Raw genomic sequence first — 27,623 nt, 5'->3', positions numbered from 1 at the left:
GTTATGTGCCAACAGTGTAGTCTGAAAGTCCGCATACTGACAAATGATGATCAAGTCATCTACAAAGATACACCTTGTGTGTTTTACCTAGGCTGTGTCCAGACTCAGAGGTTTTTTCGGGAAAAGTAGCCTTTTCCCGAAAACACTTCACCTGCGTCTAGACTGCAGCCGCGTTCTTTCGAAATTAAATCGAAAGAATGCGGCTTTTCTTTCGACGGTGGTAAACCTAATTCCATGAGGAAGAACGCCTTCTTTCGAAAGTGCTCTTTCGAAAGAAGGCGTTCTTGATAGCAAACAGGCTTTTTAGAAAGAGAGCATCCAGACTCACTGGGTGCTTTCTTTCGAAAAAGCGGCTTGCTTTTTCGAAATTCCGCGTGCAGTCTAGACGCTCTCTTTCGAAAGAGGCTTGCAGTTTAGACATAGCCCTAGTGCCCCTTCAATGAAATATTATAGTAGCCATGTTGGTCCCAAGTTCTTAAAAAGACCAAGTGATTGAGGTAATATTTTTTTTAGACCAACTTCTGTTGTCTGAGAGAGAGAAGCTCTCAGGCTTGCACAGGCCTGAAAAAGAGCTCTCTCTAAGCTCAAAAGCTTGTACCTTTTTATTGACAGAAGTGGTCCAAAAGATATCACCTCACCCACCTGGTCTCTCTAATTACTCTTCAGCACAAATACAATTTGGGGTCTGCTTTTAGTCATCTATATTTAAAATCACTTAAGCTAGTAGAATTCTTCTACATTTACTCTAATGTAACTGAGAGTTTACATTAATGTTCTGACTGTGTACCAAGCTTCCTCCTCCTGATATTTCAGTGAGGCGTCAATTTATCCCAAGCGGCATCAAAGATTGGGGCCCAATTCTGTCATCCTTACCCACCTCAAACAACATATAATGAGACAATCCACAGAAGAGATTATTATTCAGCTGGAGTAAATGTGGCTGTATCTGGCCCAGTGAGAGAGTGTATTAATTTTTGTGAAGTCTAGAGAGTGTGTGCCTGGAAATTAAATTTGATTCAGTGATGTTCAGGGGCTTATGTAACAGTAAAAATGTTAGGTAAATGAGTATTCTGGGGAGTTATTGACCTCTGTGGAAAAGATCACCATTAAAAGAAAATGCCCACTCTCTTGCAACAAGCAGCTACTGAGCTGTTTGGAAAAAACAGAGAGCATTGATTCCAAATCCAGATGTAAATCTGTGACAGGTTAGCTGTCCCCAGGTGGTAGGAGACTGCAAGAAAGAGCCTAGAAGCAAAGGAAAGTAAGCAATTCTTTCCCTCTCCCCATTTCAGTCTCTCCAAAGAGAGATCAGGGTACGTCTGGACTATAGAGGAAGATCAAAGATGCTGCTGTCTAACTTCTAGGGTTGAAATTAGCAGTCTAGTTAAGACACATCAACCAATAAACCTGCTTTCAAAAGGAATAAGGGAAGCTGAAGGAAGAGTGTTCTTCTTTCAACTTCCTGCAGTGAAGACAGTGCCAAAAGTTGAGTTAACCTACTTTGACTTCAGTTATGCAATTAATGTAGCTGAAGTTGTGTATCATAATTCTATTTTGTCCTGTAGCGTAGACGTATCCTCAGAGTAAAACCAAGGAACCTTAGTCAAGTGTCCATACTAAGGAGTAACTAGTACGTGGCTTTCTCAGTGCTCTGGTAGGAGCAGCTGGCACACTGGTATCTCTGGAATCTGAATGAAATATTTTTAAGGTGGAGGACTTAGAAGAGGAGGAGGAAAGGGAATATGCTATTAGAAATCAGAGGATGGGGCCCTTCTAGGGTGTGGTTCAATCCACACTCAGTCAGCTGGGAAAGTGCCATGGAAATAACAATTTTGTTGTAGAACAGAAAATAGAAGTGGCAGAGAACTCCATGGAAGAAAAGAAACAGACAAATTAATGATAGTCATGAACCCTCTAAAAGACAATTTGCATTGCAAAAAGCTTAAAGGTAGATGATTGTTTCCTTCTTTACCCATAAGATATTACCTAGAAGATATTTTCAGATCTATTAGCAATTCTGCCATTTAACATTTAAATACACAAACACACACACACACACACACACACACACACACACACACACACACAAAGCTATACGAGGCCTGGAACTAATTATTACACAGCTGCATATAAAGAACTAGATGCAGTAGTCATTCCAGGAACAGAGACAAAGAGTATACTCAGGAATTAGGTTTCTCATAGAGAACATCTGTCTGCCTAGAGTACTTTAATAGCCACACCAGCCCAGTGAAGGAAAGCCCAATAGTTAACACTTAAGAAGATCCTGAGTACCCCAGGAATGATTACTATAGTTGCTGAGACTTGGCTTGAGGCTATCTGCCATGTTCTTTGCTGCACAGCACGACCATAGTAACTGAAAATCCAAAATTTGTCATATCACTCAATTTATAATGTGCATATTGCTGAAACCATGTTAAAATTAGTAATGTAAAATATAAGAGAGTGATTTTGTCACCTAAATATTCATTTAATAAATAATATACATACAATTGTATAACATTTTACAGTATATGCTTCTGGTTATTATTAGAATGCCTTTCTAGAGGAATTAGTGAAAAATATACAATACATCATTACATCAAGCAGAAATTACAGCCCTCTAGCCTATCTTTAAGAATATAAAAAACAACAAATAGTTTCACGAGGCATACCGGAGTGGTCGACAAAGGCTTCCCTTGTCTACCGCGGCACGTCTAGACTGCCCCGCTGTGCCAATCAGCTGATCGTTGGCACAGCGCGGTGGCCATTTTGATGTAAATAAAGCGGCGATCATTTAAATCGCCACTTCATTTTGCTGTCTAATAAACTCATCTACATGGCTCCGTTGACTGAGCCATGTAGTCTAGACATACCCTGGGGCTCCCCACCACCCTATCCTGCTATGCCAGACAATGCACAGAGTTGAGGTAACTGCCCTTTCTCTGCAAAGCAATGCAGACACTGAACCACTTCAGCTCTGGGAGGATGCAGTTTAAGGGTTCAACATTGAAAAAATCATCCACAAAAGGGATAAAAAGCTCAAATAAATCTTTCTTCATGGAAAAGTTTTACACATGGAAAGCTTATGAGAATGGTTGTCTTCTTTATCAATGAAAGAGAGATATATACAGTGGTTGCTTCCCCTAGGTAAAAATTATGTACATTAGGCCTGATAATAAAACTTACTTTTGTTTACTAAGTACAGATGATAGGATTTAAGTGGTTGCAATTGAAAACAGATGGATCAAAGTAAGTGACTAAATTAAAATGATTAGATAATTCACAGCAAGTTCTTATACACTAAGAAACTTATTACATGCAAATTCTTAACATAAAAAGCCGTTTTTATTTCAGGCAAACACTTCAAGTCAGAGATGATCTTTTACCCTTACTTGGGTCTCCACTGTAGCCCATTAAAGTTCTTTTGTTTTTCTTAGGGTATGTCAAGCATTTTCCAAGGCCACCAAAGACAAAGAGCTGATAGCTTTCCATTGCTTAAAAAGACTTTCCCCCAGGATGGGATTCTTTTGTTTGACATCTTCCCTCCTGTGGAAAAACACTAGGTTCAAAATGAATTACAGTACCAAGTCACACTTCTTCCTCAACCGACTGTTTTCTGGACTTACAGGACAAACAAGGGTGTTTACAGGTTGTTGAGTTGATCACCAAGCCAGTAGGCTTCTGGGGCACCAACAGTGGTTCCTATTAGCACATTTAAAACTATAAGCAGATTCACACTTCATATTTCTAACTTCACAAACAAGAATGATACATGCACAAAAATAGGATATGCAGAGTCATCAAATTGTAACATTAAAATTGATAGGTAACATCACATATTTTGTTTAAAGCATCTTCAGATTATGAATATTCATATTCACCAGCCAATTTTCATAAGGCATGGGGGTGGGGGTGTAACACACTAGGAATTGTAGAAAATGAGTAAGAGGGGCAAAGGAACACAAACAAATCTATAGCCAATAGTGTTAAGGATAGTAAAAAGGTGTTTTTAAAGTATATTAAGAGCACAAATACTATTGGTTCTTTTTTAAACAATGGTACTGGTCCATTACTCAGTGGAAATGGTACAATTATCAATAATAGTGAAGAAATATTTAATAATTTTTCTCTTCCGTATGTGAGGAAAAGGCAAATTATATAACTCCACTATATCGTGGAGATTTTTAAAAGAGCTGCCTTAGGAGTTCATTGATCTGTTAACATTGGTTTTCAAAAAAGTTTGAGAACACTGTGATAATTCCAGAATGCTGGAAGAAATGTTATATTGTACTAATATTTAAAAACAGGAAATTAGATGATTTAGGTAATTATAAACATGTCAGTCATACATTGTTCCTGGCTAAGATAGTGATATGCTAAGATAGGACTCAGATAACAAAACATTTAAGAATTGTAACATAATTAATGCCTACCAACATGGGTTCATGGAAAATAGAACCTGTGCAACTAATTTGAAATATTTTGATGACATCAAAATTTTGGTTGCTAAAGGTAATCATGTTGATTGAATATATTTAGCCTTCTGTACAAAGTGCATGATTTGGTGCCCAACACATTTTGATTTAAAAAAAAACAGAATATAAAATTAACATGGTGCACTTTAAATGGATTAAAAGCAGACTAACTGATAGGTCTCAAAATAAAAGAGTTATTATTGTGCAGATGTGTTTCCAATGGATTTCCCCAAGGATCAGTTCTTGGTCCTATACTATTGAATTTTTTTATCAATGACCTGAAAGAAAACATAAAATCATCATTGATAAAATCATAGATGACACAAAAATTGGTGGGGGAGTAATAAATAATAAAGAGGACAGGTCACTGATATAGAGCAATCTGGGCACTTGGTACACTGGGATGAAGCAAACAATATGTGGTTTAATATGGCTACATGTAAACCTAGGAACAAACAGTACAGGCCATACTTACAGGATGGAGTCTCTATCCTGGAAAGCAGTGACTCTGAAAAAGATTTGGAACTCTTGGTGAATAATGAAGCTGATCTTGAGCTCCAAGTGTGATGCTGTGGCCAAAAAGACTATTGTGATCCTGGGATGCTTGAACACTTTAAGAAGCATGTTGAAAACATAACTTTCAGTGAAGAATGCTCAATAAATTTAGCCTAACAAAGAGAAGGAGAAGAGTGACATGACTAAGGGCTATAAGTACCTACATAGAAAACAAATATTTAACTATGGACTCTGCAGTCTTGCAGAGAAAGGTGTAACATGATCAATAACTAGAAGTTGAAGGAAGACAAATTCAGTCTGGAAATAAGACACATTTTTTTTAACCATGACGGTATCAAGACCATTGGAATAACTTACCAAGTGTCATGGATTCTCCATCAGTGGCCAATATTGGATATTTTTCTAAATGATATGCCCCAGGAATTTTTTCAGGGAAGCTCTGAATCCTGTGTTACACAGGAAGTCATATGAGATGATCACAATGTTCCCTTCTGACCTTGGGAACCTATGAAGATTTTCTTCAAAAATCTACAGTACTAAATAAGAAAGGAATGTGGCTAATTGAAAACCTGAAGGGCATGTTCTTCCTTTCTGAGTGAACCTGAGGAAAAGGCATTCCTCTTCGGCTGAATATATTCGTATTTTGAAAGTACTATCAGGTACATGAGCTTTAGGGCCCAGTTCTTAGCAGGAATACATTGGTGTAGCTCCATTGAACTGAGAATCTGGCCCCAAATAGTTAACCTATGGAACATATTTAAAACACCACTAACATTTTAATAAATTAAGTTGAAGGGAAAAATGCTGTTCACTTAGGGCTATTAAAGAAATGGTGTGGCATAACATACAAAACCACCTGCTTCTTATCTTTTTCTGCATTTAATGTATGAGCAGTATGAGAATACTGACTGTCTCCAGATGTCAGAGCATTAAGTAGATTTACTACTGTGTTAATGTGTAGTAGAAGGCACTATGTCCTTGTGTACTCTATGTTCTCAGAAAAGTATTATGCAGCAGTTTGAACAGTGTTGTAAAATAAATTCAATTTTAATTCAAAGAGCACAATGCTTACTATAATTATTGTATTTTTTCATGTTTAAGTCAATCAAAATGTCATTTTAACATGTATTTGAAACTGCTACAGAATCTCTACTTTGCTGCATTGGAATACTAAAGAATTCAGAGTATAGATTAAGATTACTGTGACATACATGGGGGGCCTTGTCTAAAAGTTGAAATTTTAATTACATTATTTTTATTTAATTTAGATGAAGCCAATATTATTAATAACTTGCACATTTACTTGGCATTGCTCAGTTCTTACTAAGGGCTTTTTATAAAACAAAAGAAAAATGTACACACTTTATTTAAATTACTGTATTTTTCAAAAATACAGACTTACAAGGGGTCAATACCCTCTGCTTGCTACACTCACCTTCTCCCCTCTCTCTGGCTGCTATTGTTTTGTTAAGAGAGCCTGTTGATGCTGCTGACATGATGTCATCATTCTGTTGTCCAGCAAGAACATTCTGTTGTCCATCAGGAAATCTTTTTTCTCTATATAGAGAGATTTTATAAGTTAATTTTTATTTCGGATTTATTTAAGAAAGAGATTGTTAACATTTTTCCATTTAATTTTTTTTAATGTTTTTTAGATGGGCATTCATAGAACCATAGAATCAGGGTTGGAAGAGACCTCAGGAGGTCATCAAGTCCAACCCTCTTCCTAAAGCTGGACCAGCCCTACTAAATCTCCCCAGCCAGAGTTTTGTCATGTCAGGTCTTAAAAATTCCATCAAATCTATTTTTTTCCTTCATCCCTACAAACTCTTATCACTTGCTATGTATTAACAAAATAAAGGCTATAGTCACCTTGGTTTCCAGTAACATTTTGTACCTTGGTATGAATGTGTACCAATGATTGCCCTCATTCTACCAAATTTTTGTGATGCCTATTGTACCAATATCCTCCTTTAATATGAGCACTCTAGTTCACCCATCTTTTTACACTTCTAGCATTTGTGTATAAGCACTTCAAAAATTGTCAATATTTATCTGTCTGCCATTTCCTGAAGTGTTACACTCTTTTTCATTTGATCATTCTCATCTGATTTTACCCGTATTTTATCATCTTCCATCCTCTCCTCCTGACTAGAACATAGATAATCTCTATTTATACAACCTCCCCTAAGAGATGTCTCTGTCCATTCCATGTGCTTCTCCACACCCATCAGCTTTCCCCCAGCTCTTAGTTTAAAAAACTGCTCTATGATCTTTTTAATGTTAAGTGCCAGCAATAAGGTTGCATTTTGGTTTAGGTGGAGCCCATCCTTCCTGTATAGACTCCCCTTATCCCAAAAATGTCCCTACTTCCTAATAAATCTAAACCCCTCCTTTCTACACCATCATCTCATCCACGCATTAAGACTCAGAAGTTCTGCCTGCCTACATGGCCCTGCACATGGAACTGGAAGCATTTCAGAGAATGCTACCATAGAGGTCCTGGATTTCAGTCTCTTTCCTAGCAGCCTAAATTTGGCCTCAAGAACCTCTCTCCTACCCTTCCCTATGTCATTGGCACCTACATATACCACGACCACCTGCTCCTCCCCAGAACTACACATAAGTATATCTAGATATCTCAAGAGATCTGCAACCTTTACACCAAGCAGGCAAGTCACCATATGGTTCTCCTGGTCATCACAAACACAGCAGTCTTTATTTCTAATTACTGACTCATTCAGTGTTGAGGACTGTACTTGATTTGGTGATTTTGTCCTTTTTATGTTTGGTTTTATGAGACACAATCCCATTCCAGGCACATCCCATTTTTCTGGTACAACCTAACCTTTACCTTGCTTTAAGTTATAATAACTTAAAGGGAAATGAATACTGAATTTGGTGGTTCTAGCTCTTGCAGTTTAGGAGGAGTTCTTGCTTAAGCAGACAGATACACTCTCAACAATATATAGTTGCTAATAATATATAGTTTTCTTATATATATAGGTATTTGTAATACCTAGGAAGCCATTTTGCTCAGCACTGTAAAAACAGCTAATCTGAGAACAATCCCTGCCTTAAAGAGATCCCAATCTATGCTATACATAATACACAACAGTTGATTAAAGAGGCAAACAAAGGTGAGAAAGGGGATTAAATTTTAGCCAGGGGATAAAATGGTGTCCTTGGCCTCTGTTTGTCAGAGGCTGGAGAGGGATGGCAGGAGACAAATCGCTTGATCATTGTCTTCGGTCAACCCTCTCTGGGGTACCTGGTGCTGGCCACTGTCGGTAGACAGGATACTGGGCTAGATGGACCTTTGGTCTGACCCAGTACGGCCGTTCTTATGTTCTTATGTTCTTATGTTATGTTATGAGAAGACATGTGAAATGTTTGAATAACTTAGTAGTCAGTGATGATCAATTATTTATAGACCATCAATAGTATGCTTGACACTGTGTAGAACAAGAGAGGAATATGATGTGTCTGCCCAGGATGGAAATTCAGAAATTGTGAGAGCTGGTTGAGAGAGAGAAATGAACATATCATACTCTATGTGGGAAAGCTAATACTATTGTAGAAATCCCTTTTCAGTTGTCCAACGTGATGGAGACCTGGGGCCCGTTCAAAATTCATATTTTGACAAGAGAAAAAATGCTTAGAGGGGTTTTAGAAGAGGCCTGACCAAATCTAGATATACTCAGATAGCCTATGTATGAGAGATGATATCCGAGTTATCTAACCCATAGAAAGGTGATCATTAAACACTCAACATCTATGTGAGTGCTCATATAACTATGAAAAAACTGGTTTAGAGAGCAGGAGTAGCTGCCTTGGATCAGGGAAGGTATATCTGGCTTTCCAGTCTGATTGAATGGAATTAAGAAATAGATCCTGGAGGCACTAGGGAGAGCTCTGGACAACAATGAAAAGCTGATATAGCAAATGAATATGTCAACTTGACAATAGGAGTCAAAGCGGGGATTGTTTTCAAGAGATGTAGGCTAATAAACTGAAAATGCCATATCTAGTTTTGAATATGGAAGTCCAATCCAGAGATGTTAAGCAAGCCATTTTAATTTTGATTCAATTTTTTATGTTTTATTAATTCTTTCTTTATTAAATTAGCCACACACTGGTAAACTTAACACAAACAGCCCCAAGTGGAAGATTCTAATGTGCCAAAGGGCAAAGAGTTCTTGGAACATCCCTTCCTTTAACAAGGGGCACAGATAAATGTAAGTTGTGTTGCCATCAGGAAGACAACTCAGCTGGGAGAAGCTGAAACAAGATGAGAGCTAGAAGGGATGTTGCTCATGTTCAGATTTACTCTTGTCTGTGTAGTAAATTTCTGGTTCACTATTACCTTCTATGTAATAATCTGAAGAGTTAAAAAAGGTTAACCAAACCAGCCATCTACCTAACAGAAAGCCAGGGACTCGATGCCACAGAGTGGGGGCCCTTTTGATGTATTATAAATAGAAATTGAAATACAGCCCATAAATAAATAATTTAACTTCTTTAGGCACAATCAAGCAACCATTAATTCATCTGTAACATTCTTGAGGGGCTATAGACAGCCAGAAAATTTAGATTCTTAGGAATGGGAGAGCAGGGCTAAGGATAGTGGGGCCATGACTCAAAGTAGAAAGACATCTTTCTTGCAGATGGTGAGCACCAGTGTTCCAAGAGGAATCCGAACAGAGAAAGCGAAGCAGGTTCCTTCAAGACCAGGAGCAGTTGGTAGAGAGCTTTGCAGTTTGCTTGATAGAAATTCTTCTATATTACAAAAGACAAAAACATCTGCCTTCTTTGTTATGTTTTATAATACATAGTATTTATTCAATATCATATATATAGTAGCCCAGTGTCTGTGAGTCTGTAACACCGAAATGCTGGCTGTTCCCTCTGAGGGGCGCTGTTGCCTGAAATGCTGGCTCTTTCCCTCTGGGCGGCACTGTTGCTGAAATGCTGGCTGTTCCCTCTGGGCGGCCCATGCTGCATGGGGAGAGCAGGACCCAAACGGCCGCTTGCACCAATTGCTCCCCCACGGCAGCCTGGCTGAGCAGCTCAGAAGTCAGCCGAGCACCACAGTGGGAGGGGAAGAGGGGGCGGGGTGGTGACATGCGGCATGACAGCGGCTCCAGGCCCCGCCCCCTGGCCATGAACATCATCGCCCCACCCCCCTTTGCATCCCGCAGTGGCTCTCGTCTGACTTCTGCGCTGCTCAGCCAGGCCACCGCATGGGAGCAAGTGGCATAAGTGACCGTTTGAGCTCTGCACCCCCCCATGCAGCACGGGGAGTGCGGAGCCCAAATGGCCATTTGGGCACCGCGGTCCCCCGAGTGAGGTGCAGGAGGAGGAGGAGAAGTGAAAGAGAGACAGAGAGATAGGCAGGAGGTGGAGGAGAGCTGGGGGGGGAGGAAGTAGGAGTAGGAGAGAGAGACGGAACGAGAGACTGGAGGCTCAGGAGAGAAGACTGATGTGGAGGAGAGACCTGAAAATCCTGTCTTATGATGGGCTAATTGGCTAGTTTATAATAATAATTCAAGTACAGTCCATCGACGGAGCCATGTAGTCTAGATACACCCATCTTATCAACCATCATAGTTCTATGTGCTCATTTATTGAAAGTGTAACAAATACTATTTTAATAATAAGTTACTAGGATTTTATAGGTTATCCTGAGAAACTGTACCAATATAATATTTTTGCAACTTTGATTCCCAGGAAATCTTGCATATGAAACATTAGCTGATGTACACAAAGAAATCCAGGTGTAAAAGAGGCAAATAATTCTCAATCTATAAAGTTTAGTAGGCCAACTTTTATTATGAGAAAGAACAAGTGTTTCTTGTCTGTTATCATAGAATAATTTAAACTTAAGAGAAAGTTAATGTTATTATATGAAAAAATAAATATCACAAAATGATGATAATGGACAGTAAAGTACGCTAAATTTAGCTGCATGCTGCAGCTCCATTGATTTATGGAACTGCATCAGAAATTAATTTGCCCCATTATACCTAAGCAAATGTTCTACTAATAATGTAATTTAAAGTTCAACTCTGGTTGGTAGCACCGACTTTTCTTTACTGTCACCTACCTTTCTTGTGCCTCCTTAACACCCTTATGGTCAACACGGAACACAGCTGCTAAGATTATTTTCCTTGTTGGTCACTTTGTCCAAATCACCCTCCTTTCTGTGCATCCCTTTACTTGCTTGCCATGTTACCACCACATCCATGTTAGGCTTTTTGGCTTAAGCTTCTAGAGTCTTCATAATTCTCATCTTTGCCAACTCACATCTCTTAACATACTACCCCCTGCCTCTCTTACTTCACAGTGATGATGGAGTAGGGGATTTCATGTCAAATATATCAGTGCTTTTTATTTAAAAAAAGAGAATGTTCTCAGAAGCTATAGGAAACAAACATGGAGGTGTTCAATGGATGAAAAATAATTAAGAAATTGGACACAGTTTTGTGTTTCTAAGTGATTTTATATAACAGTGAATGTAGTACCGACTTTAGAAACTAGAAAAAATGCTGTTTCCTTTAAGACAAAAGTTTTAAGGGCACATTCTCCAGCCTAGTTCAGCAGGCTTCCATATTAGCTGAGTCTTGGTATACCTAGCATGATCACAGTCCTTTATTTTATATTTTCTATGAAATAACTGACATAGAAATATATGTATTTGTCACAAAGAGACTTTCCTATTTAGAAGGGAAATAGTCCAGTTCAGCTGTATTGAACAAACTGCCTTCCAATGGGGCCTCGGCAGAAGTTCAGGGGGAGGAAGCACAGAAGGTATCAGCAGAAGAAGGAAGGCACGAGTGGCAGTTCACTGGGAATTGCTGTGTGAGTCCCCCCTGCCACACTTTGAGAGCAGAAGTTGGGAGCTGCTAGAGGGTAGAAGTGGTTAAGAAAAAAACTGAAGAAGTAAAACAAAAGAGGACAGGGATCTACCAAACTCTACCAAACAAATCATTTGTGTGGCAGTCCCTAGAAAAGGGGCAAAATATAGTACAGCTGGAGCAGGCCAAAACCAGGAAAAAATGTGATTCTGGAGGAGCTCAGCTGAGGTAGGATATGGGAGGCTTGGGACCTGGGATGCTACTGGGAGCTTAGTTGCAGAAGACCTGAGGGGAAAGTTACAGCAGAAGCATTGTAAGAAACTTGGGGTATGTCTACACTACAGCGCTAATTCGAACTAGCTTAGTTCGAATTAGTTAATTCGAACTAAGCTAATTCGAACTAACGGATCCAGACTAAAAAACTAGTTTGAATTAGTGTTTTGCTAATTCGAACTAGCATGTCAACATTAAGTGGACCCTGAACCGGGGTTAAGGATGGCCGGAAGCAGTGCCGGCAGGGCATCAGATGAGGACTTAGAGAGTGGAGCTGCTGTCTCAGGCTAGCCGAGGGCTGTGCTTAAAGGGACCCAACCCCCACCCCGGACAGACAGTTCTCAGGGGTGCCTTGCTTGCAAAGCAGTCCTGGCTTGGATTGCCCAGAGTACCCACACTGGGCACATCACAGCACTCGGCCATCAGCCCGGCTGCACTTGCCGCAGGCTGCCATCTGAGGAGAGGAGGCAATTGGGGGGCTGCAGGAGAGCTTCCACCCCCAGAAGCCCGCAGAGCCAGCCCAGTCCTCCCCATCGGGGGCTCGTACCCCATTTCTCCCTCACCTCCTTCCACTTACCCATCTCTAGCCCCCCTTCCTGATGTACTAAATAAAGGACAATTGTGCTCAAAAATAGAGTCTGTCTTTATTGAACAAAAGTGGGGGAGACTGGGAAAAGGAGGTGGGAGAGGGGAAGAGAGAGGGTGGGAGAGGGGAGGGCAACTACAATGATGAGGGGTTTGGAACAGGTCCCATATGAAGAGAGGCTAAAGAGACTGGGACTTCTCAGCTTGGAAAAGAGGAGATGGAAGGGGGATATGATAGAGGTCTATAAAAGCATGAGTGGGGTGCAGAGTGTGCATCAAGAAAAGTTCTTCATTAGTTCCCACAATAGAAGGACTAGAGGACACCAAAGGAAAGGAATGGGTAGCAGGCTTGAAACTAGTAACAGAAAGTTGTTCTTCACAAAGCAAATAGTCAACCTATGGAACTCCTTGCTGCAGGAGGCTGTGAAGGCTAGAACTAGAACAGAGTTTAAAGAGAAGTGAGATAAAGTGATGGAGGTTGGGTCCATGGAGTGGTATTAGCCAGGGGGTAGGAGTGGTGTCCCTGCCCAAAGTTTGTGGAAGGCTGGAGAGGGATGGCACGAGACAAATGGCTTGGTCACTGTCTTCGGTCCATCCCCTCCAGGGTCCCTAGGGTTGGCCGCTGTCGGCAGACAGGCTACTGAGCTAGATGGACCTTTGGTCTGACCCAGTACGGCCATTGTAAGCTCAGGGCTCAGGGTCGGGGGTCTCAGTGGACCACCTTGATTTTCATGCACACCTGCTCCTGGGTGGCCAGGCTGGCAGCTCTCCTGCCCTAGATGGCCACTTTCCTGTGCCTAGTGCGGAGGTCGGGGACGAGGTCCACGATGTCTGCACTAGACCAGGCGGGTGCAGGGTCTGCTGGCTGGGTGCTGGCAGCCTTGCACCTGGCATGGGCACCGTCGCCAGCCCGTGCCCCTGTAAGGGGTCTGGGGCTGGGAGGGGGGCAATAGAGTTTGCCTGGTGGTGCCCAGAGTGGCCACCAGGGAAAGCTGGGGAGGGCTAGCCTCCCAATAGTTCGAATTAAGGGGCTACACACCCCTTAATTTGAACTAGTAAGTTCGAACTAGGCTTAGTCCTCGTAGAATGAGGTTTACCTAGTTCGAACTAAGCTCTCCGCTAGTTCGAATTAAGTTCGAACTAGCGGAGCGCTTGTGTAGCGCCTATCAAAGTTAATTCGAACTAACGTCTGTTAGTTTGAATTAACTTTGTAGTGTAAATATACCCTTGGAGAATAGTCAGTGCTGTGTGGTAGCCCTGGAAGAAGGGGATAGAAAACATGGAAAGGGGTTGTTACCTCTTACATCCCCACAGCTCCCAACCCCTGGCCTCTAGCCCAAGCCTGGAAGTCTATACAGGAACAAAACCACTGCAGCCCAAGCCTATCCAGCTGGAGGGGCCAGCCATAGCATTTTCTTTGCTGTGTAGATATAATCTAAGAGGGACATTGTTCCTTTTAGGGTATGTGACATGGCTACAGGTCTAGGCTGTGATGGAAGGGATGGACAATTTTGTTGGCTCTCAGGGAAATGAGGCAGGACACTGAACTGGCTAGGTAGTCCCTGTGATAACACTGTAAGAGTCAACAGTTGAACTTTTGATCATGTTTCAAACAACTTCTTCAAAAAATGGAAGCCTTATAAAATTAAGTTAGATACATAAGAGTGGGCACTGTAGAATTCCATGAAAGAGACAATTCCTCAAATGATTTGTTTTCATTCACACATGATGTTTTAAAGTTCATTGTGACACAAAAATATTAGCTCATCTTTATTAGATGTGGACTCTAGTTCAAATATCCACTATTTACAAATACTTTATAATGAACTCCTCACATGCTACACTTGTGAATTACTCAGGATAACTTATTTTGTCCTAGGCCTGCCAAATGAACACAACCACTGGACCTAACTTACATGGATGTGTTCTGTGAATTTTTATTACCAGAATTTACTTTAACTTGAAGTGTAAAAATGATTCCTTTCTTTTCTCTTTTTGCTGATTGAACTTACTACTGAACAAACCTGCTCCCAGTGAAGCTAATGGCAAAGTTCCCATTGATTTTGATAGGGAGTGGATCTGCCCTCGCATTTCTTCAGTAAGTTCCCTACAGTATTTTTGCTGTTCCTGTTGCAATAATGCGTGCCAATCTATTTGATCGTTTTATAATAAATGATTTATAGTTCTTCTAGGACGTCCAAAATTCTTTGCCCGATTTCCTTCTAAAACCTTGGCAATTAACTACCAGATACAAATCAAGTAATCTGTGGCTTATGCAATGTAAAAAAATCTTTCATTACCCACATGTACAAAATTTTTCCATTCCAGAATCTTTCTACCAATATGCAAAAACCTTCAAGTGTCCTCCTGAAATGTGAATACAAAGCTACTTAATCTCTAAGGGTATATCTACACTTGCACCCTCTTTCAAGAGAGGGATGCAAAGGAAGACATTTGAAATTGCAAATGAAGCCGGGATTTAAATATCCTGTGTTTCATTTGCATATTCAAGTTATGGCGCTATTTTGAAATAGCGTTATTTTGACATAACAGACACTATTAAGACGTGGTTATTTCGAGAGAAAACCCTTCTCTCGAAATAATCCTTATTCCTCATATAATGAGGTTTACCAGTTATTTCGAAGGAAGGGTTTTCTCTAGAAATAACTTCATCTTAACACCGTCTGTTATTTCAAAATAGTGCTATTTTGAAATAGCACCATAATGCGAATATGAAATGAAGCACAGGATATTTAAATCCCAGCTTAATTTGCAATTTCAAATATCTTCAATTGCATCCCTTTCTCAAAAGAGGGTGAAAATGTAGTCATACTCTAACACTGAAAAATCTTGAGATGCCAAAAATAATTCCCGAAGACAGAAAACTTGCCACTTGCAATGATTGGAAAGTGTTTGATTTCTTTCTTTTTTTTTTTACTTTTGAGAAAACAAAATAATTACAAAGTGTTTATAAGTACTCGTGAATTAGGAGAGGATGAAAATCTGAGCCATATATAGTACCCGATCCCCCAGATACCTGCACTTGTAACTAACTTTATATCCACCACTAGCCAATGCTATTGTCAGCTAAAGGGATGATGCACTAAATATTTGTATTTAAAAACAGATCTTGTACACTGTTTAAGTGATAGGCTCTGTGTCTTTGCTTCTGTTTTAAAATGCAGTGTTGACAGCTTGTAGACATAGAACATCAACATTCAAAGAGTTGACCAGTCAGTAGTAATTATTCAGATATATTCCAGAACATGAACAGAGCAGAGCAAAGCATAAACTTTCCTAAGCAATATGGCCCCAATCACATGTACATTTTCACTTAATTAAGTAAATGGGAGTACTCACACACAGAAATTCAAGCATGTGCTATGTGAGGATTTATATTTAGCTGTTCTCATGTTCCAAAACCTTTGTGACTTCAATGAAATTATGCATATGCAAAATTAAGCATGTGCATGGTGTTTGGAGCCAAAACTGACAGAGCAAAAATAGGTTTCAGATGAAGGACCCTCTGAAAATTTAGCTGTAAAACCTTTTAGAGTTTTGAAATTGCACAGTTCCTGTCAGAGGTGACAAAAAATTAGTCGATGCTGAGCACCCACTGGCAGACAAGCTCCCAAACTCTGTCCCGCTCCACACTTCTAGTGGTGACCCATCCCCCTCCCTCCCTGAACTTCCAGAGCTCCATGAACAGATGATTCATTTTGTTCAGGTGGCTCCAGAGGGAGTAGAATGAGCTGGGATAAGGCACACTTGAGGAAGGAGGCAGAAAAGATGCAAGGCAGGGGCAGAGGTTTGGGAAAAGAGACAGAGTGGAGGGATGTCCTGTGGTGGGGGAAGGGTCGAGCATCCCCTGACTAGAGGGGAATTCGGAGCCTCTGGTTCCTGTAATAGCTAGTTTCCTGGTACTAATTCATCTGCCTCATTGGTCTCATAGATATGACTCAACTCGTTGCCTCACCTGTTAGAACAGGGGTGGACAAATACTGGCCTGCAGGCTGGATCCCATCTGCCAGGGTTATCCCCTGGTGGGCCCCCACATCATTGTATTTACCTGCGCCTCACCTGGATTTACCTGGATCACCATTCCCAGCCAGTGGGAGCTGCGATTGACTGTACCTGCAGAGGGACAGGTAAATATAGTGGCAGTGGCCCAACAAGAGCTAACCTTGGTGAATTGTCACTGTTATATTGCCCATTCCTGTGTTCGAATGACTTAGCTGTGTCCCAAGATGTTATAGAAACATGGTGGATGATGTAATATCTTTTATAGGACTGACATTGGGTCTAAGATATTACCTTACTCCCACCCCAAGTCTCTTTAATATTATAGAAATGATATTTGACCAATTCTGGCAATTTTAAACAAGTCAATGGACAAGTATTTTTCTATCTTTGTTCAGAGCCATAAGTAGACATTTTAGTGTTTAAGGTGAGCAAGCATATTTGTGCCACCTACATATTTTTTACATAATTTTTCCTCCCCATTTTTCTGTCCCACTGGCTTTGTGCCCTGGGCAGCTGCCCTACTTGTCCTGCCTTATTTACAGCCTGTTACAAGCTTCTTCATTCTTGTGTTTCAGGTTCACCAATGGTTTGGAATCTATTGTGGTTTTTGTAAATATGTATAACAAAAAGAAAAGCTCAGAACTCTTTAATTTATAATGTTTAAATTAGTAATTTATAAAAAATGAATCCTCACAGTAATCCAGTATCCAATTCCTGCCTCCAACAGAATTCTATTTCTTCAAGCATAACCACATCCAGTACACAAGCAAAAACCTCAGCTTTCAACTGACACTTTGTGATGGGGTGGACTAGGCCCCGAAGCCCCCTGCTGGAAGCTTGTGGCCTTAGAAAAAAGAGCAGAGGAGAAGTCCTCCAGGTGAGCTAGGGTGGCTCCTTCCACTGTAACCAATCAAAGCCCAGTAAGCCAGTATAAAGAAGCTGCTGGGCCAGAGCTAGTCATTCCTCTTTGAAGTTCAAGCTAGGTAGACCCAGAGACTGACTGAGAAAGTGGCAATACCTTGGACAGGTCAGTGTGGAGAACAGATTGCAGATCTGACTGAAGCCCAGGGCTGGCAAATGAAGATCAGAGGTTGTGGGTAGGAAAAGTTGCAGAATCCTGGACAGAGTGCTGTTGAAAATCTGAGAAAAAGCCTTGAGGTGAGGGCAGGGATGGTGCAGACCTAGGGGGAAGTGGCCCAGGGATCAAGTTGCAGTGAAACCTTAAGGACCGGTCACTCAGCAGACAATTGCTATTTACATGGTCCCTGAACTGGGACTCAGAGGAACGGGTAGGCCTATATTGATAGAATATTATTAGGCAGAAAGCACCCAAATAACATAATCTAGACATGTTGTAGCTATGTTGGTCTCAAAATATTAGAGAGACATGGTGGGTGACGTAATATCTTCTATTGGACCAATGTTTGGTCCAAGGCATTACCTTACAGTAGCTATTAAAGGGGGCAAGAAGAAGCATGGTCCTAGGCAAGCTAGAAGAAGAGGAATCTGGGACAGCATCCACTCCCAGAGCCAGGAGAAGGAGTGGGAGCTTGTGGACACATGTCTTTGGCCAGATGGGCACTCAAGATAGGGTGAGCCCTCTACCTCCTAGCCCTTTCTGTTACTCAAAGAGATGTTTTTTTCTTGATTAGCCACATATAGTAAATACACAGATGACCAATGTGTCTTTTTTTAGAAGAGGGCCTTACAGTGGCAGCACATTAAAATTAACATTACAATTAATCTTTCTTCTACCGTTCTATAAGATGTGCCATACTGTTATCTCTGTTATATTACTGTGAAGTTAGTGTCCAATAGTCCTTCTCATGTGACTAAGAACTATCAATGTAAGGGTTGTACCATCAGGCTCATAATTTTAATCATATTTTTTAAACCACTTACTCATATGGGATGAATGCTGTTTATTTTAACAGCTATTTGGTCAGTTCATATTACTGTGTTATGATTACAATTGCCTTAGTGCTGTTTAAATTATGAATAAAATAATGTATAAAATGCATAGGTCACTCAGGTGCACCAAGAAAGTCATATTTAGTTACTATTGGGGGTTTCCTTAAAAATTTGAAAGAAGAACACCCATCTTGGGAATACTTGGTTAACAGGGCTTCAGCTGTGACAGACTGAATGTTGTTCTAAGGAAGAAACATTTGCTATGTAAAAGCATTTCTGCTAGACCCTGGTATTAGAATCTTTACAATATATTTTAGAAATGTGCATCTGTCTGTCTGTCCATCTGTGAGTATGATTATCTAAGGACTCCTCCTACCTAAACAGTAAGAGCTAGGACACCAAATTTGATATTCAGCTTCCTCTTGTCCTTACTTAAAGCAAGGTTTGGGTTTGGTTGAGCCATTATAATAGGCTGATAAAACATAAGTAAGGGAAATGTAGGCCTTCTTTTAACAGTGTATGTTTAACTGCTGAAAAGATAGCGGTAAACTATCTATGTAATTATAACCTTCATCCCTTGAGCTATTATTTCTCAACCTAAACTAGATAATGTCTGGTCAGGACTTGGATGGGAGTCCTTTAGAGAATAACTAGGTGCCGCAGGAAGTGACAATGAAGATTCAGAATATAGCACTATTGCTCCATTGGTCAACACTGACCCAATGCCCTACTATCAAATTCTGGATGATATGCCTTTGGAAGAGCCTCTTTCAGAAGAGAAGCAAAACTAAGGCTTGGCGCTCATAGTGTTTACACCAGTATTTTGGCCAAATATCAGCTTGGATACCTACATTCCAACTACCTGAATTTTCCTTATTGTTACTCTTCACTTCCTTTCTCCAAAAACTGTTGTGCAGTTTGTCCGATTCAGAATAAGTATAAGAATAACCCTCTCCGGTGACTGTTGTATTTAAATAATGGGTGAAAACTACCCATATCATACTCTAAAATGAAAGTAACTTACTAAATGCAAAATTTAAAGTTAATGATAGGTAACAGATAAAAGAAACATAGGCTAACAGTGATGTCAGAACATTTCTTTTGGAATATCAAACATCTAAAGTTCTTAAAAGACTGAAATTAATTCTAGTTCTTCTCTGGCATTATTTCTGTAGATTGAGAGTGTGAGTTATATCCGAGTTGCAAACTCAGTCTATTTAAAGTGTACTTCCCTTCAAACATTGCATTGCTAGAAAAGAAATATATTATACTGAAAGACTGAGAGACTTGACTAAGATTTTGTTTAGACAAGCTAGATTTATTTGCTTTTCCTTTAAAATTCATGTGTTAAAAATGATCTTATTTTCCACTTGCACAGACTAAATGGATTTTACATTCCTGAGAGCATAAGAAACTATTCTGGAATTGACTCTGGCTGGCATTTCCTTTAACACTTAACCATGTCATTTTAACAACTGTTTTCAATACTACAGGACAGAAAGGTCATTATTTCTGCTTTTGGTTTATTTATAACTGTGGACTCATAGAATTTTCTACTAATTTTTTTAAAATATTTTATTTGTAGACAACATATCCTGCACATTTTTCTTTTAATGAATGATGAACATATACCATGTACCAGAAAGAACATACTATGCAGAATAATTTATTTACTTATATTTTTAGATTAAGGATGGTTGGTTAATAAAATCCTTTAACTGTATCATAACTAGCTACTAGGCATCATATACTTCAGAGAGTTCTGAATCTTGCATAGAAGGGTTTTCTTTAGGGTGGTGCAGAATTCAGGGTATTGAAAATAATTAACAAAATTAAACACTTCAAAGAATTGGACCCATTTGTTTCTAGACTCACTGGCTGTGTCTACATTGGCACCCCTTTCTGGAAAAGGGATGCTAATGTAGACTTCGGAATAGCAAAATCCGCGGGGGATTCAAATATCCCACGCGGCATTTGCATTTACATGGCTGCCGCTTTTTTCCGGCTTGGGGATAAGCCGGAGAAAACTGCCAGTCTAGACGTGATTCTCCGGAAAATAAGCCCTTTTGTGGAGGATCTCTTATTCCTACTTAAATCCCCCAGGGTATGTCTACACTACCCCGCTAGTTCGAACTAGCGGGGTAATGTATGCATACCGACTTGCTAATGAAGCCCGGGATTTGAATTTCCCGGGCTTCATTAGCATAAACGGGGAGCGGCCATTTTTAAATCCCCGCTGCTTCGAACCCCGTGTAGCGCGGCTACACGGGGCTCGAACTAGGTAGTTCGGACTAGGGTCCTATTCCGAACTACCGGTACTCCTCGTGAAACGAGGTGTACCGGTAGTTCGGAATAGGCACCCTAGTCCGAACTACCTAGTTCGAGCCCCGTGTAGCCGCGCTACACGGGGTTCGAAGCAGCGGGGATTTAAAAATGGCCGCTCCCGCTTATGCTAATGAAGCCCGGGAAATTCAAATCCCGGGCTTCATTAGCAAGTGCGGTATGCATACATTACCCCGCTAGTTCGAACTAGCGGGGTAGTGTAGACATACCCCCACAGATTTTGCTATTCCGATGTGTCTAATCTGCATCCCTTTTCCGGAAAAGGGGTGCAGTGTAGACACAGCCACTGATAACTTTCATGTTTGTTCCCTGAGAATTGTTATCACTTAAATTATGTCAACTCATGATGCTGTCTATATGTTTGTACACATAGGATTAAAATGTATCCCATTGCAGGTTATTTATGACATGCTATGATCCCATTGCAGATGCATATTCCTTTGTATTGGCGCTTTGCATAGGAGTGAATGCTACATAGTGGGGAGATTTCACATTTTGTGATGAAGGGGAAACAAAATGTTTTTGTCTAATGATTTTTTACACAGGACAAAAGGGACATAACATAGTACACTTCTGCAGTGTTTTGCTCTTCAGAAATAAAATAAAACCATGTATAGACACATAACTAAGCTCAGAACCCATGCTTAATTTTTTTACTAAAAAGACACTTGTGGCTGGAGATACCCAAAGAAGTTCCCTATCCTACCATCATTATTCAGGAAAAACTCCCGGGCTGCGTCTACACTGGCATGATTTTGTGAAAATACATTTAACGGAAAAGTATTTGCACAAGAGAGCATCTATACTGGCATGTGCCTTTGAGCAAAACATTTGCTTTTGCGCAAAGTATCTGTGCCAGAGTAGATGCTCTCTTGCGCAAGAAAGCTCTCATGACCATTTTAGCCATCGGGCTTTCTTGCACAAGAAATTGATGTTACCTATCTATACTGGCCTCTTGCGCAAGAACAGTTGCGCAAGAGGACTTATCCCTGAGAGGGAGCAACAGAGTATTTGCGCAAGAAGCACTGATTTCATACAGTAGAACATCAGTGTTCTTGCACAAATACTCGCAGCCAGTGTAGACAGGCAGCAAGATTTTGCGCAAAAGTAGCTGCTTTTGCACAAAATCTTGCCAGTGTAGACACAGCCCCATTGTTTCTAGATCAGAAAAACAGTTACGCATATTTTGTATAATTAACCCATTTTTCCCTCACCGAAGTTAAAATACATAAATCAGGATCAATTTCATATCTATCTGTCACTCTGTTAACAACTTAGAAAAATTAATATTAAAATAATTAGAAGAAAATAATGGAACCAAAACATGCAGTGCCAGATTGTCAGCTAGTATAAATTGTCCTATATCTGTTAAAATCAATAGAGCTATACCGATTTACCCCAGCTAAGGATCTGGGCCTATAATTTTTCTTTCCTTATTATTTATTAAAATCCTATTTTTTCTGTATTTCACCACTTTCACGGTGTAGAAGAATTGTAAGGTTCACCTGAAAACTTTTCTTATATTACCAATATGGTGTGAAGGAGTCTTAGTATAAAAGAAAATCAGGCCTTTTTTATTTTTTCCATTATGTAAAGCAAGTGTTGTCTATCATCATCTTCATTCTAAAAATAAAACAGGAACAATGTGATAATCAACAAGGAGTCAAGAAAATAGAGTTAGCAATAACCAGAACAAAATATCATGCAAAATTTTTAAACGCTCATCTCAATATAATTTAAGCATAAATATTATCTTTTGTAGAAAAGGCACCTTAATATATATTCTTTTTCAGACCCAGGAGATATCATCTATCTCATTTTCTTCTTTCTCTTAATCTCTCTCTCATTATCCAGGGGCACTGTTATGCTTAATCCTTGAGAATTAAGAACATAATTGATTGCTGCTGGAGGTTAGCAGCTAATTTTATAAAGCCTTTTTTGTATGTGTAGCCCCTCAACATCAGCAGTTGTGTAATCAAGGTATAGCAGGATATTCTAATTTTACTCTTCTCGTCAAACACATTCCATATTATTAACATGCCCCTGTTTCCAGAAGGCACACAGAGAAACATTTAGGGTGAAATCCCAGCTCGTTGAAGCCTATGCCAAAACTTCTGTTGATTTTTAGAGAGGTCCAGAATTCACCCATAATGTCAAAATAGATTTCAAGGTATGAAGTTTGTGTTGCTAGCTAAAAGTTATGAATGATGTCCATAGGAATAAGCCCCCTTATGTATAGCTGGTTGTAGGAAGTCTATTGTCTTTAAAAATAGCTTCTCTTTGAAATAAGTGGGAAAATCTCCTTCGTGTGGATTATTTTTCTAATTTAAAAATTTTTAATTACGTTTTTAGTAGCAGCTATAAGACTCAATGTGGATCAGCAGTAGGATGTACTCATTCTGGTTTTTGTTTTTGTTTTTGTTTTAATTTTCAGCCTGCCACTGTGCATATTAGCAGATTTTGTTATGATGTAATCTTTATTTATACAGGTATTATTTTGGTAAAGTGCTCCCCAAGACTTGTTCATGATATCAAGGTTGAGAAACCATTTTTAGAATATAAAAAGCAGATATGGAAATGTACATGATGGAAGCTTAGAAGCAACTTCCTCCATAATGGGTATGTTCTTGGTGCTATAAACAATAAAAATAGCTGAATAATGATGCTTAGTAGATGGATATTCTGGAGAGAAGGGATGGAGAGTGGCTTTGAAGGTAGGGGAGGGCATGAAAGAAAGGGACAAGTTTGCAATGTGTTCCTGAAACCTAGCAAAAAACTGGGCAGATACAACAGACAGGTGTTAACTGGCCTTTTAGAAAGGAGGGAAGAATAGGCAGATACAGAAGAGGAAGGTCTAGCTAGTAGCAAGCTGGATATCTGCAAAATTTTACCACTTTAGTCATGATTTTTCACAGATGTTTCAAAAACCATAAATACAGCAAAAATGAATTAACAGTGCAAATGACCAGTTCTATAGTGATTCTTACATGCCTGTCCTATGTGTTATCAGAAGTTAATTAAGTAGCTAAAGTATACTGATCAGTAAGCCTAATTTCCATAAGGAAAAAATTGGTTGTAATTATAAACACCATTGAAAAATCATCTAGGTGGGCCCTGAGGGACTGAAGTAAATCAAAATAATAGTATGTGTTAGAAATGGGGTGGAAGTTATTACTTAAGATACAATACCATTACGTGACTCCATGTAATACTTTGAACCTGAACACTTGTCCAGTACTGAGCACCGTATGTCAACCAATATATAGCATGAATAGAAGGTTCAGAAATGGGTGGTGAAAATGCTCAGCACCATGGAAAGATTTTGGCATGATGAAGGAAACATAAAATACTTGCAAAGTTTTGTTTACAGAGGAAGCAAATAAAATGGACAGGATAATGGCATAAAAATGAATGGCATAAGGAAAATCAAATGGTATAAGGAAAGTCAATCAGCTACTCCTTTATTTAAAATGGGGCAGTCATTGAAATCCAAAGACAGAAAATGTATAACTGATAGGAGGACATATGTTAAGCAACACACAAGTATGCTGTGGGAATCATTGTCATGAGATATCATTGAACCCAAGAATACTAGGATTTCACAAAAGTTTGGGCATTTTAAAAAAAGGGAGTAAAGGATTTTTTAATAAAGTCTGTGAGATCTCATGCTTCAGGGCACCAGCCAGACACTCAGGGTGTATCTAAATTATATGGCTCCATTGATGGAGCCATGTAGATTAGGCAGGACAGCAAAGGGAAATGAAGCTGTGATTTAAATAATCGCCGCTTCATTTAAATAAAAATGGCTGCAGCGCTGTGCCGATCAGCTGATTGTTGGCACAGCATGGCAGTCTAGACAGGGATCTGCCAACCCCAGAACCCTTCGTCGGCAGATCCTTTAAGCCTTGTTCCGGCGCTGTGCCGATCACACGCCATTTCAAAAGTGAAAGTGCTGTGTAGCTGCGGTTCTGCCAACAGTGGAGAGCTTTTTCAACAGATCCTGTACACCTCAAAAAATGGACTACAGGATCTGTCGAAAAAGCTCCCCGCTATTGGCAGAACTGCGGTTACACAGCACTTTCACTTTCAAAATGGCGTGTGATCGGCACAGCGCTGGAACGTGAGTATGCAAATGAAGCCCGGAATATTTAAATCCCAGGCTCATTTGCACTTGCTTTATTTGCATCCCAACAGAGGGATGCAGTCTGGAGGTAGCCATGGAAATAGCCTTTTGTCTTTAAGTCTTAGCAGTGGTTGAGAGGTGACTTCCCATGCACTAAGGGAATCTTTAAAAAAAATAGGAAAGTAGGAGTATTTTGTCTTTTGGCTTGCTGGTGTGGCACACCTGTGAAGAAACCAGAGACCCCCAGGAAAAGGAGACTTCCTTGGTTTGGAAGGCGTGGCCAAGAAAGAAACTGCTTTAGGGTGAGTTTGTAATAATTTTGTACTGAAGTTTTAGCGTAGAAGTAGCTAATTGTTTTCTGTTATTGTGAGTTTATAGTCTACTTTGCTCTGCCTGTTGTCACTTATTACCACTTAAATCCTACTGCTTGTTCTTAATATAATCACTTTTATTTTCTATCAAGCCCAGTGTAAATAATTATTACCTGAGGAAGGAATCAATGTGTACATTCCCCCTTTCATTATTAAAGGAGGCTTACCTAAATTATTCATTTGGAGTTCTGATCCCATTTGGGGAGTGGTATCCCAGGAAGCTGGGGCCAAAGCTGCATTTTTCTTGGCCCTGAAGAGATTCGGTGTCTGCATTGCTTCTCGAAGGGAGGGGGGGGTGGACCCTGATTCTCAGCTCTGTGCCTTGGCTGGCCCAGAAGAACAAAGCAGCGACAAGCCCCAGAGAGCAAAAAGGAGGGTGGCTGTGACCTTGTCAGCACCCAGGAATCACCCTTAAGCGTCACCTGTGACAGCACCATGTCACAGAGACTATTAATAGAAACTGGAATTTAAGCCTTACAAAAGGGCTGGTCATTTTAGGTTAGAAAGCATAGTTTGGGTTATTTTGTCACACCATTCCCAAGGCCAACTCTGAAGATATATCCTGGAAACATCACTGAGATACTTTGTGAGCAACCAATACAATAAACCCACTTCACAAAATGTTCTTAATTAAATTTTTGTAACTGTAGAATAACTTGTGAGTTTTATTGCAGCTGATTCTCATATTTATTGAACTGCTTACTATGATGTTGGAGCATAACAGACAGCACTTGTATATATCTCACATTCAAAGAGCCTGTAGAACTGGCAGAATTTAGAATGCTGCCTTGAGTGGTGGGTCTCCAGATTTATGCTGCTATATAACTGAGAATATAATTTGACCCAGTATGCTATTAATACAATCAATTAGAAAGAAAGAAATTTCCCATGTCAGTAATCTGGAACTAAACATAAAATTGCAAGAAAAATCACTTTTTACTTCCTAGGAATAACAAGAACAGAGGCCTGAACTATCTAAGGGTGATTCACCATAAATCTACAGTTATAGTAAAGAGAACTAAGGGACTTTCTTGGTGAAAAGTGCTCAGGCAGATAAAACTGGAAAGGTTTCAAAAAGAGATACAAGAATTATCTGAACTCTGTAATGTCTATCTTAGAGTAAGAGACTTAAGAAGCTTGATCTGTTGATCCAAAAGAAATTTAAGTTGTGACTTAATTGTTGTCAATAATTACCTTTAGGGTGAAAAGATTGCTGATAGAGGGATCTTTAATCTACTGAAAAGTGGCTGGAAGATGAAGTTGAATAAATTCACATTAGAAATAAGGTGCACATTTTAAAGTGAGGGCAATTAGCTATAAGAACAACATACCTACAGGTGGTATAGATTCTTCAGTCTTTGGAGTCTTAAAAAAACTGGCTATATTTCCAAAGACTATGGTATAACTCAGTCAGAAGTTGTGGGCTTGATGCAGGAATTACTGGACAAGGTAATATGAAGGTCAAACTAGATCCCCAGTCTTCAAACTTCATCGCACTATGACCCCTTTCTAATAACAAAAATTACTACACAACCCCATGGTGCAGAACTGAAGCCTGAGCTTGCCTGAGCCTCACCGCCCTAGATGGGCCAAAGAGGATGCCCAAGGAATTCAACCCTGTGCAGGAGGCTTGTAACTTGAGCCCCATTGCCCAGGGCTGAAGTGCAAGCCTAAGCCTGAAGCCCTTGGTCAGTAGGGCTTGGGGTTTGGCCTTTAGCCCCAGCAAGTCTAATGCCAGCCCTAGCCATGGCAATCCCATTAAAATGGAGCTGTGACCCACTTTGGAGTCCTGCCCACAGTTTGGGAATTGCTGGACTAGACAATCATAGTGGTCTCTTGGGCCATAAAATTCATGAATTGGTCATCAAATGAAATTATTATGAAATTACCTGGAAATGCAGCTCCCACCTCACATTTGCCAAAGGGGATATTTTGCTGGACTCTCAGGGATATCTTCTCCTCAGGTGCTCCCAAGGGAGAGGAGGGGTGGCCAGATGGCAGTGCTTCCTAACCTCCCTTTGTAGCCTTCTATTGGGTCTTGTGCAGAGTTTGAGGAGAGAGGGTATTTTAATAACAACCTCTGCAGCTGGGCCATTCTTGAGTTGTGCAGATACTCCACATGCACAAAGGGATGGGCAGCACATAT

The 27,623-nt window shown here is 40.0% G+C and overlaps 1 long non-coding RNA gene across 2 annotated transcripts; it reads right to left on the bottom strand.

Annotated features, from left to right (window-relative positions):
- Nucleotides 1–5: 5 nt before the first annotated feature.
- Nucleotides 6–27,623, bottom strand: LOC106732616 (uncharacterized). 2 transcript variants are annotated; one of them, XR_016349139.1, is made up of 5 exons: nt 27,367–27,623; nt 22,489–22,606; nt 6,427–6,548; nt 4,951–5,143; nt 6–4,753 (listed from the first exon to the last, which is right to left on the bottom strand). It is a non-coding gene; the product is annotated as an uncharacterized LOC106732616 (long non-coding RNA). The 2 variants fall into 2 exon arrangements; XR_012902569.2 differs by having other exon boundaries at nt 6–3,546.

This window comes from Pelodiscus sinensis, chromosome 3, assembly GCF_052426305.1.
Source record: "Pelodiscus sinensis isolate ZL-2025 chromosome 3, ASM5242630v1, whole genome shotgun sequence".
Classification (NCBI taxonomy): domain Eukaryota; kingdom Metazoa; phylum Chordata; order Testudines; family Trionychidae; genus Pelodiscus; species Pelodiscus sinensis.
This window is presented reverse-complemented; position numbering and strand designations above follow the sequence as displayed.